At 47.3% G+C, this 14,456-nt stretch overlaps 1 protein-coding gene across 2 annotated transcripts in view; it reads right to left on the bottom strand.

The window, feature by feature from the left end:
* Positions 1 to 14,456, bottom strand: part of LOC135186708 (phosphofurin acidic cluster sorting protein 2-like) — a 74,311-nt gene that overhangs the window by 59,166 nt on the left and 689 nt on the right. The window lies entirely within an intron of this gene.

The raw sequence follows: 14,456 nt of genomic DNA, 5'->3' as shown, positions 1-14,456 counted from the left end.
AGGTTGGACCTACACTCCTCGGGGTCCCTTCCATTCTGGCATGCTGTGACCTCTAACTACTGACTCCTGTGGAATATGGCTCCCTGAAACAGTGGCCCTTGACAAGTCAGAACTCAATTGGGCAAACAATTGAGGAGTTGAGACACTGTGTCTTTTCTTAGCAGTTTCCTGTGTGAGGCTACTGCGCTTTTGCTGTGTCACTTGCAATACCCAAACATTTGGGGGGGTGGGGAGGGTAGAATCACAGAATGGTAGGGGTTGGAAGGGACCTTCAGAGACCATGAGGTCCAACCTCCCTGCCAAAGCAGCACCACCTAGGGCAGGTGACACAGGAACATATCCAGATGGGTCTTTAAAGTCTCCAGCAAAGGAGACTCCACAGCCTCTCTAGGCAGAAAGTTAACTGAGGACAAACCACACCAAACAAGTGCTGCTGTTTCACCATGTGCACAGGAGAGCTGCACTGACATAATCTCATTCCCAGGCAATGCTCCAGTGAGGCTTCACTGCTTTTACAGAAAGAGTTTGGAATCCAGATCTGGTTCCAGGCAGAGAGGTGAGATTCAATCCATCCCTGCCACTTTTTAACTGTTGGATGGATCCCTTTGCCTCCACTTCCCTCTCACCCCTGTCTACCCAACCCATAGAGTCAAAACTCCCACAGAACAGCCACATTTCAGAACAGCACATCACACAGCATCAGTTAACCATAACAGGATGTGAGACACTGCCATAGCCTCTTGGTACCTCCTGTCACACAAGCTGATTTCCAGATAATAAGCACATTGCCAAGAAGCCTCTGCAGAGGAAGCATCTGCCCAGACAGCCTGCCCCAGTATGCTGTGCACGCTGATCACTCACACGGCCATGAGTCCCCCTCATGCTCCACTGCAAGCCATGCAGATATTAACTGCCCCTTCCAGGAGCAAAGCCTTTCTCCTGCACAAAGAGCCCTTAACCTCTCATCAGAAAGGCAAAAATTCCCAGCTGACTCCTACATACTGCTCCCCAACCTTCTTCCAGACCCAGTTAGTAACCATGGTCCTCTCAGCCTATTCCAGGGATTCCCACTTGGCAGAATCCAGATGAGACAGCAAGGAAAATTCTGCTGCTGCTCTGGCTCCCAGTGGTTTCTCTCTAGTTTCAGGAAGGCCTCTGGCTTCCCAGCCCAGCTTCTCCAGCCTGTAGAAGCCTCAGCCATTTCCTCTAATTCAGCTTTGCCTTCCCATCTCAGGAAACACACCAGCGCCTATGGGCAGGTCTGTAAGGCTCTATTTCTCCCAAGAAGGGCAGATTTCTTCCTTGCTGAGTACTGGCACGGTGGTGTAGGACACTGGCTTTGGGAGGAACCCTGCCACACCTCAGAATCGTTTCTGCAATACAATGCACCTTCACAGCCCTGCTAGCACACACCAGGCAACAGCCAGACTGCATGCAGCAAGGAAACAAGCAGCTGGCAACAAAGTGGGGAGAAGAGGAGCAAGGGGTCACAGGTAGGGTCTCAAGCAGGGAGAAGGGGTTATTTCAGCCAGAAGAAGAGCAGGTAACTTCAGTTCCTGGATCTGAATCTACATCTTGCTTCAGCATTCAAGCCCAAGCCTCCTGTCAAAGCAGGACCACCTAGGGCCGGTCACAGGGGAATGCATCCAGATGGGTCTTGAACGTCTCCGGAGAAGGAGGCTCCACAAACTCTCTGGGCAGCCTGTTACAGTGCTCCAGCACCTTCACAGGAAAGAGGTGGAACTTCCTGTGTTCCAGTTTGTGTATTGCCCCATGTCCTGTCACAGGACACCACTGAAAAGAGCCTGGCCCCTTCTAACCACCCACCCGTCAGATATTTATAACCATTGATAAGATCTCCTCTGGGTCTTCTCCAGAGTTCTAGCGACTGCCATCTTTTGAAAGTTATTTTCTACAGGCAGCAGAAAGGGAGAAACATCTTCCCAGTTACTGGAGACATATCACATCCAATTACCAATTACTGGAGAAACAGCACATCTTTAACTGGTCACAGCTTCACAGCGTGTTAGGGCTTGAAAGGGACCTCCACAGATCACCAAGTCCAACCCCCCTGCAAGAGAAGGACCATAGGATCTAGCACAGGACATACAGGACCCCATCCGGACAGGTCTTCAGTCTCCAGAGAAGGAGACTCCACAGCCTCTCTGCGGAGCCTGTGCCAGTGCTCTGTGACCCTCACAGGAAAGAAGTTCTTCCTCATGTTGAGCTGGAACCTCCTGTGCTGTAGTTTATATCCATTACTCCCTGCCACAGAAGCAACCAGGTTGGAAGAGACCTCCAAGATCATCCAGTCCAACCTACCCTATCATAGGGCATGACTGAGAAGAGTCTGTCCCCTCCCTCTTGACACCCAGCTCACAGATACTTACAAACAGCAATCAGATCTTCTCTAAGTCTTCTCTTCACCAGACCAAATAGCCCAAAGTCCCTCAGCCTCTGCCACAGGGCAGTGCTCCAGCCCTTTAATCATCTTTGTAGTCCTTCACTGGACTCTTTCCAGCAGATCCCTGTCCTCCTGAACTGGGGAGCCCAAAACTGAATGCAACATTCCAGGTGAGGTCTCAGCAGGGCAGAGTAGAGGGGGAGGAGAACCTCCCTCGACTTGCTGGACACACTCCTCTTAACACACCCCAGGATCCCATTGGCCTTCTTGGCCACAAGGGCACATTGCTGTGCCATGAATAGCTTCTTGCCCATGAAGACTCCCAAGTCCCTCTCCACAGGGCTGCTCTCCAGCAGATCACCTCACAGCCTCTACTGATGCAGTTTATTACTCCTCCCCAGGTGCAGGACTCTGCACTTGTCCTTGTTGAACCTCATTAGGTTCCTTTTTGCCCAGCTCTCCAGTCTGTCCAAGCCTCACTGGTCATTGCTGTACTTATGAACGTTGTGCTTGGAATTCCAGCTGTTTACTTGGAGTCTGCCCAAAAGCAACCTCAGGGCAGACAGAAGAAAAGTGGAAACCTGCAGCAGCACCTCAATCTTTCTGTCATTTTTGCCATGCTGGAATTAGGCATCATAAAATCAACTTGAGGCTATTTGCTCTTGTCCTGATCAGCATTAGCCCTGCTAACATCACAGAACTTTCCTGACAAACAGGACAGATTTTAAACTTCTCTATCTACCTACACGGAATTGCTGCACCAAAAATTGTTGCCCCCAACCCCAGGCCTGCTTTAACAAAAGCTGCTGCAGAGCCAGCTTAGCTCAAAGCAGCAGTCAGTGGCACAGCAAGGTGCTAACACACCACAGCTCCGCAGAGCCACAGCAACAGCAGTCTGTCACCATACCTGTTGCTAAACAGCTTTCTCTCGGTGTCTCCAGGCTAAAACAAAATGTGTTAGGGAATTAACCACCACAAAGCAGAGAGTGATTACAAGAACACCACTCACAGCCTTCTCTTCTCCGCAGGAGGAAAAAACAAGTACTTAAGAGGGAGTGACAAATACCTTTCAACCAAGTTTGAAAGCGCTAATGGGGGTGCTGGACAGGCTACATCCTAACACTCACCACCCGGCAGAGCTTGCTGGAGCACACTTCCAAGTCTGCTGGAGACGTGCCAGGACAGCCAAGAGGGGGAAAGCAGTGAAGTGAGGTCAGGGTTAGTTCACTGATCCACACCAACTTCCTCCAGTTCTCTACTGCAGGCATTTGTTTAAGTGTCAATAGACACTGTCTGGCAAACCCTGCTAGAGACTTAAAACACAGGGAGGGCATCCTCAGTGGTCCAGACTGTCCTGGCAGAGAGCTCCATGCACACTAACTAAAAAGAGACCATGTGCTGCACAGCAACTTCTGCAACGCACAGTCTAACAACTTCCCTGAGAGCAGAGTTTGGCTTTCATTACAGCTTGCTACTTGTGAAGAAGTAAAGCCACCAAACATCCTGTTTCCTTGAGCTGGCAAGCACCTTAGATATAACTACCTGCAGGCTCAGGAACAGAGTTCATAGACTCACAGAATGGGCTGGGATGAAAGGGACCCTGAAGATGGTCTAGTTCCAGCTGCCCTGATGCTGACAAGGACACTCTCCACTACACCTGACTGCTCAAGGCCTTATCCAACCTGGCCTTGAATGCCTCCAGGCAAGGGACATCCAGAACCTCCCTAGGCAACCCGTTCCAGCGTCTCAGCATGCTAATACCATGATGGAAAGAGTGGCAGAGGGGAGGGACTGAAGTGATACAGGTCTGTGGAAGTGACAGCATGGACATCAACTTCTATTTTTGAGGCTACTTCACAACTGTCAGGGAAAAACAAAAAGTTTAAAAAGGATGTTTAACTCTAAAGAGTTGTCCAGTCAGGATTTTTCAATGAAAAGAAGCATTCTCACCTGCAACACAACCTGCCAATAAGCAGAGCCTGGAAAATACACTTCTCTGCTCAGATTCTTGTGGCTGAAGGTCGCTGAAATAAGGGTGACTTTTCCATGCATCCACAAACCAGTATAAACAGATGAAAGTTAATGCCAAATCAGTGCCCTGGGTTTGGCTAGGACAGAGTTCATTTCTTTACAAGAAGCTGAGAGGGGCCAGATACCTGAACCAGCTACTGGGGTACTTTACACCATACTGGGGAGGGACTTTTCACTAGGACTTGTAGTGAAAGGTCAGGGAGAATGGATTGAAGCTGGAAAAGGGTAGATTCAGACTGGATATTAGAAGAAACTGTTTCCAGTGAGGGTGGTGAGACACTGGAATAAGTTGTCCAGGGAGGCTGAGGATGCCCCATCCGGGAGGTGTTCAAGACCAGACTGGGAGAAGCCTTGAGCGACGTAGGCTAAGTGGAAGGTGTCCCTGCCCATGGCAGAGGAGTATGACAACCAGATGACCTTTAAGATCCCTTCCAATACAAACCATTCTATGAGTCTATGCTGACATCATGCCTGGTATATAGAGGAGGGAAGGTGAGAAGTATTTTGGCCAGTGTCATAGTGGGGTGCCACACCTCATTTCACTCACATTCATTAGTATAATAATACTACTTCTATAATAATTAATATAATAATGCTATTTCTGTTGCTGCTTCTCTCTTTGTATTGTTCTATTAAACTTTCCTTATTTCAACCCAAAGGACTTTGCCTTTTCTTCCTGATTTTTCTTCCCATCCCAGCAGGATAAGAGGAAGTGGCAGTGTGTGTGTGAGGCTCAGGTGCCAACTGGATGCAAACCAAGGCAATAAATATGGACATTTCATCAGTGGACAGGTTGGATGAACAAAGTGTAAAGGCAGAGTTATGGGAATGTTGGTCTTTTGCCTGACCAGAGATTAAGGAATATGACATAGAGAGAAAAACCTTATGAAGTCGAGGGGCTTTACAGACAACAAGGGGAAAAATGAGTCAATTATTCATGTAGTAAATTATTCATACATACAGGATACTGTGAAATCCAAAGGACATCCTGAGCCTGCTTCTGACAAAGGAGCACACAAGAAAGGAAGAAATACTTGGAGCACGCAGCCTCAATCATAAGGTATGAGAGGACTGAATGAAATGTCAACTGCTGAGACGATTTCAGGGATGCACATATGAGAACTGGGCTTGTTTAGTCTGGAGAAGAGGAGGCAGAGGGGAAACAGCATTGCTCTGTATGGCTACCTGAAAGGAGGTTGCAGTGAGGTGGGGGTTGGTCTCTTCTCCCTACTATCAGGTGATAGAACAAGAGCAAGTGGCCTGAAATTGTGCCAGAGGAGGTTTAGGTTGCAGATTAGGAAAAATGTCTTTCCTGCAAGAGTGGAACAGGCTGCCCAGGGAGGTGGTGGAGTCACCACCCCTGGAGGTGTCCAGAAAATGTGTGGTCATGGCACTTTGGGACATGGTTTAGTGGCCATAGGTTGACAGTTGGACTCAATGCTGTTAGAAATCTTTTCCAACCAGAACAATTACATGTTTCTATTTAAAAAAAAAAAATCAGAAAAGTCCAATTTGATTTAAAAAAAACCATTACATCAAGTACCAGTGAGGAGAAAAAAGGCCCCTAAAGAGACATTTCAAACAAATCAAGAACATAGTCCAACTGAAAAACACAGCCCATACAAGAAAGTGTGGCCACTGCAGCTTCACAAATAATAGTCTCTAAATGCTGAGAACTACTTTGAAAAGAGAAACATTAATTGAGGAATTTTTAGTTCTGAACCTTAGAGGTGTTCAAGGCAAGGAAAAAAGTGTGACAACGGTGCCAAAACTATCAGCAAGCATGTGAAGGGCTTTTGAGGGAAAGGAGCAAGGAGAAGAAAGTGGATATGTTGAGAAAGTAATAGAAGTAATAGAATCAACCAGGTTGGAAGAGACCTCCAAGATCATCCAGTCCAACCTAGCACCCAGCCCCATCCAGTCAACCAGACCATGGCACTAAGTGCCTCATCCAGACTTTTCTTGAACACCTCCAGGGTTGATGCCTCCACCACCTCCCTGGGCAGCCCATTCCAATGCCAATCACTCTCTCTGTGAAGAACTTCCTCCTAACATCCAGCCTGTACTTCCCCCAGCACAACTTGAGACTGTGTCCCCTTGTTCTATAAGACAGCTGAAGGAACAAATACATAGGAGGCTGTTGCAGATACCTGTTAGCTGCTGCGGGAGATGTGGTCGAGGCCCTCACAGCTCAGTGTGATCAAAAGCAATGCCACATGGAGTCCAGACCAATTCAATGTGAATTATGCCAGAGACTCTTTATTGATTGTTCTGACTCTCATTCTATAGTCTTTGAGCATAGAGCACACACCTACACATTATCATAACCAGGCAAGGACAACCTCTGCATGAAGTCCACCTTCTTTTTTCTCATTAACAAGATGTCCACTATCTATCCTTTCTGAGATAAGGTAGCCAGCAGCTGGTGGGAACCAAGGCCAGCATCCACCTGTCACTATCCTTCTTCACTTTGCATTCCCACAGGGGCCTCTTTTAAACATATATAAATAATGTAAAGCTAAAAAACTCTGATCAAAGTAATATGGATTCAGAGATGCAAAGGAAAAATCAGACAGCAGAAGAATCAGTAAGAAGCTTTGAATGAATGTGATCTTCTTCCCTGGTAGAAACAAGGTATTAAAGAACAGGATACAAAGAGCAGTAGAAGCCCATGACAAGGAGTTACTCAGTCTAAGGCACTGTAACAGCACAACAGCTATTCTTAGCGGCTTTTGGTTTTAGAAGATGAAACCAAAGAGAGAGTTCTGCCCATCACCCCAAACTGCCTATGCTGACAAGAATTTAGTTACAAGCACAGACAAAAAATTACACAGCTGAGTTGTGGAACTGGGATAGTGTTTTGCTCAGGAGATGGCCCCACGCGCACTGGCTTGGGAGCTCATGCTACTGAAGATACGCTCGTGCTGAAGAGAAAGAGGCAGGAGAAGAAGGAAGTGCAAAACTCAGCACCAGTACCAAACTAAGGTGAGTCTAGAACAAGCAGAATAGCATCCAAAATACAGCAGGAGGTTTTATTTACCAAACAGAATCCCTCAATGGGTTGGACTACACAAGACAGGAGAAACACAAAGAGCACAAGAGATAACAACGGACAGTAAATGTATAAAGGAGGTAGCATTGCAAGAGGTCTGCAGATAATGCAAGTGTCATTTTCATCTGTGTGCACAGAGGCAGAGTGTGGAGTGCTCTCTGTAACCACAGTTCAAATGTGTGAAAGTACCTCAAATAACCCATTTCCTTTTCCAGGCCACTGCAAGGAGTGCATCGAGGCATCCGAACAAAGCTCCTAATCTAAGAGACTTCTAACTACAAGAGCAATGTCACTTAAGCTGTCTGCTTGCCCAGAGGCAGGCACAGGTTCCTGCTGCCACATCTCACACAGAACAGTAAGATACTCTCACTACTTGCTTTCCTAAGCGGTATCCACTAGCTTTGATGTCCTTAAAACAAACCAACCAACCAACCACAACCACCACACAACACAAGAAACCTAAACAGAAGCACAGCTTCTTCATCAGCTAGGATGCTGAAATCTTTGACCTGATAAGAACACAAGGTACAGTAGCCTTGCCCAGATACTCATCTGGCATGCTATCAAATGCAGTGTTTCTCACCTCTGCCTCTTTCTTTGGAAGTAACTTCTTATGAAGTTGACTGGAAACTCAGTCTAGAATTGTAGAATGGTTTAATTGGAAGATCATCTAATTCCAATCCCACCACCATGGGCAGGGACACCTCCCACTAGACCAGGTTGCTAAGTCCTCATCCAACATGGTTTTGAACACTTCCAGGGAGGGGACATCCATGAATTCCTTGGGCAACTTGTTTCAGCATCTCACAACCCTCACTGCAATGGATTCTTCCTAATATCCAGTTAAAACTCCCTCTCCCAGCTTAAAGCCACACTCCAAAGTACCACACAAAAGAATCAGCGTAGATTTCATCGGATCTGCTGCAGGAGCTCCGTAAGATGCTGGTGCTCAGCAATTCATCCTTTTGACAGCATGAAGGTCAAAAGATCTCCATCCCTGAGGAGGGTGTACTGTGCACATACTATGTGGCTGTTAGTAATGAATCACAAGTCACTGAACACACCAGAGGAAGCAGAATGAGCCCTCGCAGTGTTCTAGCGCAATCAGAGCAACGCGATGCTTCTGATAAGCCATCAGACAACTGAGCTAACAGCTCATGAATGAAACATGGGAGAGCAAGGCCAGGAGGCAGCGTGACAGGCACTCCAAAGAAAATTAAGTCTTCAGGGAAGTCAACTATTAATATTCTGAAAGGAGCACATCCCCCCATCAATCATGCTGGCAGGTGATACTTGTCCTGAGTTCCACTAATGAGCAGAAAGAAGGAATAACAGACACCAAGTCAATGATTGTGCGCTGAGGAGGGAAACCAAACACTGCCTGAGGAGAAATCCCAAGCACTCCTCTCTGACAGGCCTGAAACTCTGCCAGGGGAGGTTTAGGTTGGATATGAAGAAAAATTTTTTTCCTGCAGAAGTGGTCAGGCATCAGAACAGGCTGTCCAGTGAGGTGGTGGAGTCACCATCCCTAGAGGTGTTCAAAGAATGTGTGGACATGGCACTTGGGGACATGGTTTAATGGCAATGGTGTTCTTAGGTTGATGGTTGGACTCAGTGAGGTCTTTCCAACTGAAACAACTCTATGATTCTACAACAGACAAGCCACAGAGGGTGACAGAGAGTGGACAACACATCAGATGTAGCCAAGCACACAATACAATATGAAGATCAGTAAGCAATCCAATGGCTGCTGACAACATTTTGGCTTCTACGTAGGATTCACTGCGATTCAAACACGGCAAATACCAGCAGTTATAAGAGGCCACTTCCTTACAAGAAACTGGACTCTCTCCCAAACACTCCCTGTCTGGATCTACACCATTTAACATTCCTAGAGGTGTGACTCTGTAGCTTACCCAAAGAGAGCAGAGCTTTACTGAGGTTGGAAGTTTGCCATGAAAATGCCCTATTCACCCAGTAAACCACTCAAGAACATCTCAGGCATATAAATACACATTATTCCAGCTGGAATAAGTGTTACTCAAAGGAACATCCAATCAGAAGCTCTTCATCAACAAATCTCCCAGGGAGGCTGTGGACATCCTCTCTCTGGGGGTGTTTTAAGACCAGGTTGGACAAGTCCTTGATCAATATGGTCTAGGAGAAGATGTCCCTGCTGATGGCAGGAGGGTTGGAACTAGATGATCTTTAAAGGTCCCTTCCAACCCAAACCATTCTATGAAATCAGCCTCAGAAAAGGAAACTCTGAAGTGCTATAGGGAAAAAAACAGGCAACTCCTTGCCAAGGGGAAGTAGGCCATGAATCCAGAGCACACTTCACAGGGCTGTGGGATGCTGCTAGCCTGGTTGAATGCAGCTCTGCCAAAGCTCCATGCTGCTCCATATTACTCCATGCTGCAGATCATGTATTGGCCACTGCAAGACCTGCCCCGTCTCAAATGAAAGCATTCAGCCAGCTGCACAAAGGAAGCCTTACCCTTGCCTCCACGAGCTGTCAAATCATAGATCCTGGCTGCCAAATAAGACAACAGGGTTGCAGAGCCAGAACATTCAACTCACAGCACTTCAAAGGATCATCATGTGGTGCATAACATAGATCACCCATGAGTTATCTCCAGTTGTACTTGCAAGAGCTGCTCTCTTTCCACAAAAGCATTCATTAGGCTTTCCAACAAATGAAGTTCTCCAACTTTTCAAAGCACAGATTTGGGAGTTTTACCAAAAAAGAATTCAGAGCACCTTCTGAAACAATGTCCTGAACATGCACATACTTGGTGAGGCATTGGAATAGGTTGCCCAGGGAGGTGGTGGAGTCACCATCCCTTCAGGTGTTCAAGAAACGTGTGGACATGGAACTTTGGGACATGATTTAATGGCCATGGAGGTCTGAGGTTGGTGGTTGGATTCAATGACCTTCGAGGTCTTTTCCAAATGAAACAGTTCTGTGATTCTGTACACAGTCTCACAATGTGAGCCCAAATCACATGCGTCTCTCCAAGTCAAAGCTGCTCTATCATAAGCATGAGACATTGTGTTCAAGCACACTGTGTGGTTGGCAGCAGGACTTGGAATGTATTTGAGCTCATGCATCATGCTGAGATATGAGGTCCTTTGGATGAAACAACACAGTGTTTGAATCCCTGCAGTGCCACTCACAGCCTAACTTGTACAGGTAGAATCTGCCTTTACAGTCTGAGCTCAACAAAGGTCTTAGGTAGATGGTTGGACTCCGTGATCCTAGCGGTCTCTTCCAGCTGAAACAATTCCATGGTTCTGATACTGGCACATTAGCCAAAATACAACTTGTACCTCTCGCCTTCAAGTAGAAATGTGATGACTTACTGAAACAGTGTCCACAGAGCACCAAATACAACAGCTGGGAAAAGAGTAAGAATGAACCCAGTCATTGAATGCATTGGGCTGGAAGGGACCCTCAAAGGTCATACTGTCCAACTCCCCCTGCAGGACGCAGAGACTTCTCCAACTGGATCAGGCTGCTCAGAGCCCCAACAAGCTTTACCTTGAATGCCTCCTGGAACGGAGCCTCCACCATCTCCCTGGGCAACCTGTTTCAGTGTTCCTCACAGTAAAGAACTTCTTCCTAATGTCCAATCTAAATCTGCCCTTCTCTAGTTTAAAACCATTGGCCCTCATCCTTTCACTAGAGGCCCTTCTAAACAATCCCTCCCCAGCCTTCCTATAGCCCTCTTCAGATATTGATATGCAGCTATAAGGTCTCCCCAGACCCTTGTCTTCTCCAGGATGAACAGACTCAACTCTCAGCCTGCATTTGTAGGAGAATTGTTCCAGCCCTCTGATCACCCTCATGGCCCTCCTCTGGACACACTCCAACAGGTCCATGTCCTTCTTGTGTTGAGGACTGCAGAGCTGGACATAGTAGCCCAGTGAGGTCTCATCAGAGTTCCAATTCATTCCTTGCAGTCTCCATAAAGAGAAAAGTTGCTACAACCCCTAAGGGTCCTTATTTGCACAGTATCACAATAAAGACACTTTTTCCTGCCTCAGAACTCTGCTGTGAAATTTTTTACTAAGGTAACTATGAGTGGATGTTAAGGCTGATAGACTCATTTAGTGCAAGCATTCTTCCCAGCCTGCAGCATGAATCAACCAGGATTACTTTCCTCCTCAGGCATCGTGGTGGGAAGTCAACAGTCCCTATCCCAGTGGGTAGTCTAACTGAAGATGTGAAGAACACTCTGCTTGGTTTCCAGGAATTTATTTCCTTCTGTCTCTCTGTACAATAGTCCACTGCTCAGAAAATGCAACTCTGCCTCCCCTGAGAGCCACCCGAGCCAAAGCCAGATGGGGTCTAGGCTATGCTCACTTGATTCATATGAAGGGCATAATGAATTCACAGATGGCCTTCAACTTGGCCCTGAAGAGAGAAAGAAGGGAAGATACAGAATCACAGAATATTAGGGGTTGGAAGTGACCTCTGGAGATCAGCAAGTACAATTCCCCTGCCAAGGGGAGCCTAAAGAAGGACAAACTGGAACACATCCAGGCAGGTTCTGAATGCCTCCAGAGGTGGAAACTTCACAACCTCTGTGGGTAGCCTGTCACCCTTAAATTGAAGAATTTCCTCCTTGTGTTTAGATGTAACTTCTGTTCAAGTTTGTGCCTGTTACCCCATGTCCACTGAAAAAAGCCTGGTCCCATCCTCCTGACACCCACCCTTTCAGTATTTCTAAGCATTAAGTTCATTCTGAGAACAAGTGTGATGGTTTGGGAGTTACCCCCCCTTATGAAATCACCCAGACTAGACTCAGCAACTCCCAAAATTAAACATGGACTAAGAGCAGTGGCACATTCCTATTTCAGCAGGAAGGACAAAATGATGTGCAACATTTCAGCTCAGAAAGCCAAGATCCTCCTTCAAGGCACCGGAACTCTTACAGTCATCCTACTGAACTGTTCAGTGCCTTGGTTGTACTTCACAGCATCTATTTCCAATCACCCTGTCGTGGGCAGGGGACACCTTCCACTAAGCTATGTTGCTCAAGATCCTGTCCAGCCTGGCCCTGAACACCTCCCGGACCGTGAAACACCTAAGAAGCAGTACAAGGATAGGGAAATACTGATGATACAGAACCTAGTAAAAGAAAGCATGTTCTACAGCATCAAAATCAGTGCAGAGCTCTCATTTCCCTACGTATGCAGAGAGCTGGAAGAGCTGAAGCTTCACACACATAAGAGACAGACTGACACAGGGGAGAATAATTACTGCCCTTGAGTGGGTATTATTTTGGCACCACCCCCAAAGCACAGTAAGGCCAGAGCCCACCTGTGCTGGCACTGGGGCAGTGCAGCAGAGTTTCTACCTTGAAGGACATAAAAGACTAAACCATTACACAAATAGATCAGTAGATGAAGAGCACAGGCATGTCAAGCACAATGCACAGATGGATCATTAACCCAGTTCACATCTGGCACTTCACTTGCCTTTAGTTTCAGTGAAGACAAATACCTGTCTAACAGGTGCCCACCTGCAACCTGCTCACTCAGGAAAGCTTGAGGCAGCTGAAGAGCAGATAACTCAGAAGCACTGGTCCCACGCTGGTCACTGTGGCCTGACAAGACTTCTCTAAACACCTGCTGACCTAACAGCCACAGCAGCACACCATGTCTGAGCCATGGCCTCTGAAGGAAGAAGCAGGTTGCACCTGCTTCTTCCCATCCTGACTAATGTTCAATTTGAAGACATCCAGAGAGGATACCTCAGAATAATTTCACCAGAGTTTCCTCCAAGGTGGTGTGTCACGCTACTGCCTCCCATGGCTGCCAACATGCAAAGAGGCTCATGCATTAGAACCAGCATCTACCTAATGCCAATGGAAGCCACTCTTGTGAAAAGGCACAGGACTCATGGGCTAAAGAGTAGTTCTTCAGGCACACAAGTTTCAAACTAATGACACACCATTTCTGTTCACCCACTGGCATCCCACCACTTACAAACTCAGTCACACCACTCCTAGTCATTCCCTTCGGTTTGCCCAAAGCTGTTCCTACTCTCCCTAGTCCTTGCAGCACTTCCATTTGTGAAGACTAAGTACCTACCATGCTTATCACCACTGAGTTCTGTGCTCTAACCACTGCAGGAAGTCAACCTGTTAACGAAGTTCTGCTCTTCAAATTCCAGACGGGGAGTAACCTACCCACAAATAAACAATACCTCATCAAGTCACTTTAAAGCTATAGAAGGATCACTGCTTCCTGCTCAGCATGTGTCATCAAAAGGTGCCTGTGAAAAGCCAGTGTACATGTTGCAAACTCTTCCCCATGTGCTGCCTGCTCAGCCCAGGACCTCCCTGGGCACTGCAATCACACAGGCTCCTGCTACTAGCTCAGAGTGGTTTGGAACATTTCTATTCCTACCTATGTGACCACTCAATCACCAAGTTTCTCCCTACAAACACATCAACCTTCTGAAGCCTTTTCACAAAGGCAGGTGCTCTCCTGCCCAACAGGAACAACTGTTTTTCTCCTCTTGAAATCAGCTTCTCTAGCTTTTGTGCAGCACTTGAGTACACCACTTGCAGGCAAGGCACCACAAGCCCAGAGATATATGGATCCAGACTGACTTCCTCACAAGAGGGCCTCCTGATCAACATCTGATGAGTGGGCCAAAAGGCACTTTGCTCATTAAAGCATCCAGCACCTTCCGGCTCTTCACATTCTTCCCACAAGCACCACAAACCTGGGAGATAGCCCTAACCACGCCATCAGCACCGACACTGGCACCGTTCAGCTTGTCCTCCTACTCTGTGCATTCAGCTGGCAGCAGAGCGAACCCTTTTTGCTGTTAGCTACGGCCGGCAGTACAGGTGTCCCAGGGAGCCCACAGGTGCAAGGCGGCCACCACCTGGCCTCAAGCGACCGGCCGCACAGCCATCAGAGGCCAAGTGGCACCTTCCGGCAGCGGTAGAG

Source organism: Pogoniulus pusillus, chromosome 25 (genome assembly GCF_015220805.1).
Source record: "Pogoniulus pusillus isolate bPogPus1 chromosome 25, bPogPus1.pri, whole genome shotgun sequence".
Lineage (NCBI taxonomy): Eukaryota > Metazoa > Chordata > Aves > Piciformes > Lybiidae > Pogoniulus > Pogoniulus pusillus.
This window is presented reverse-complemented; position numbering and strand designations above follow the sequence as displayed.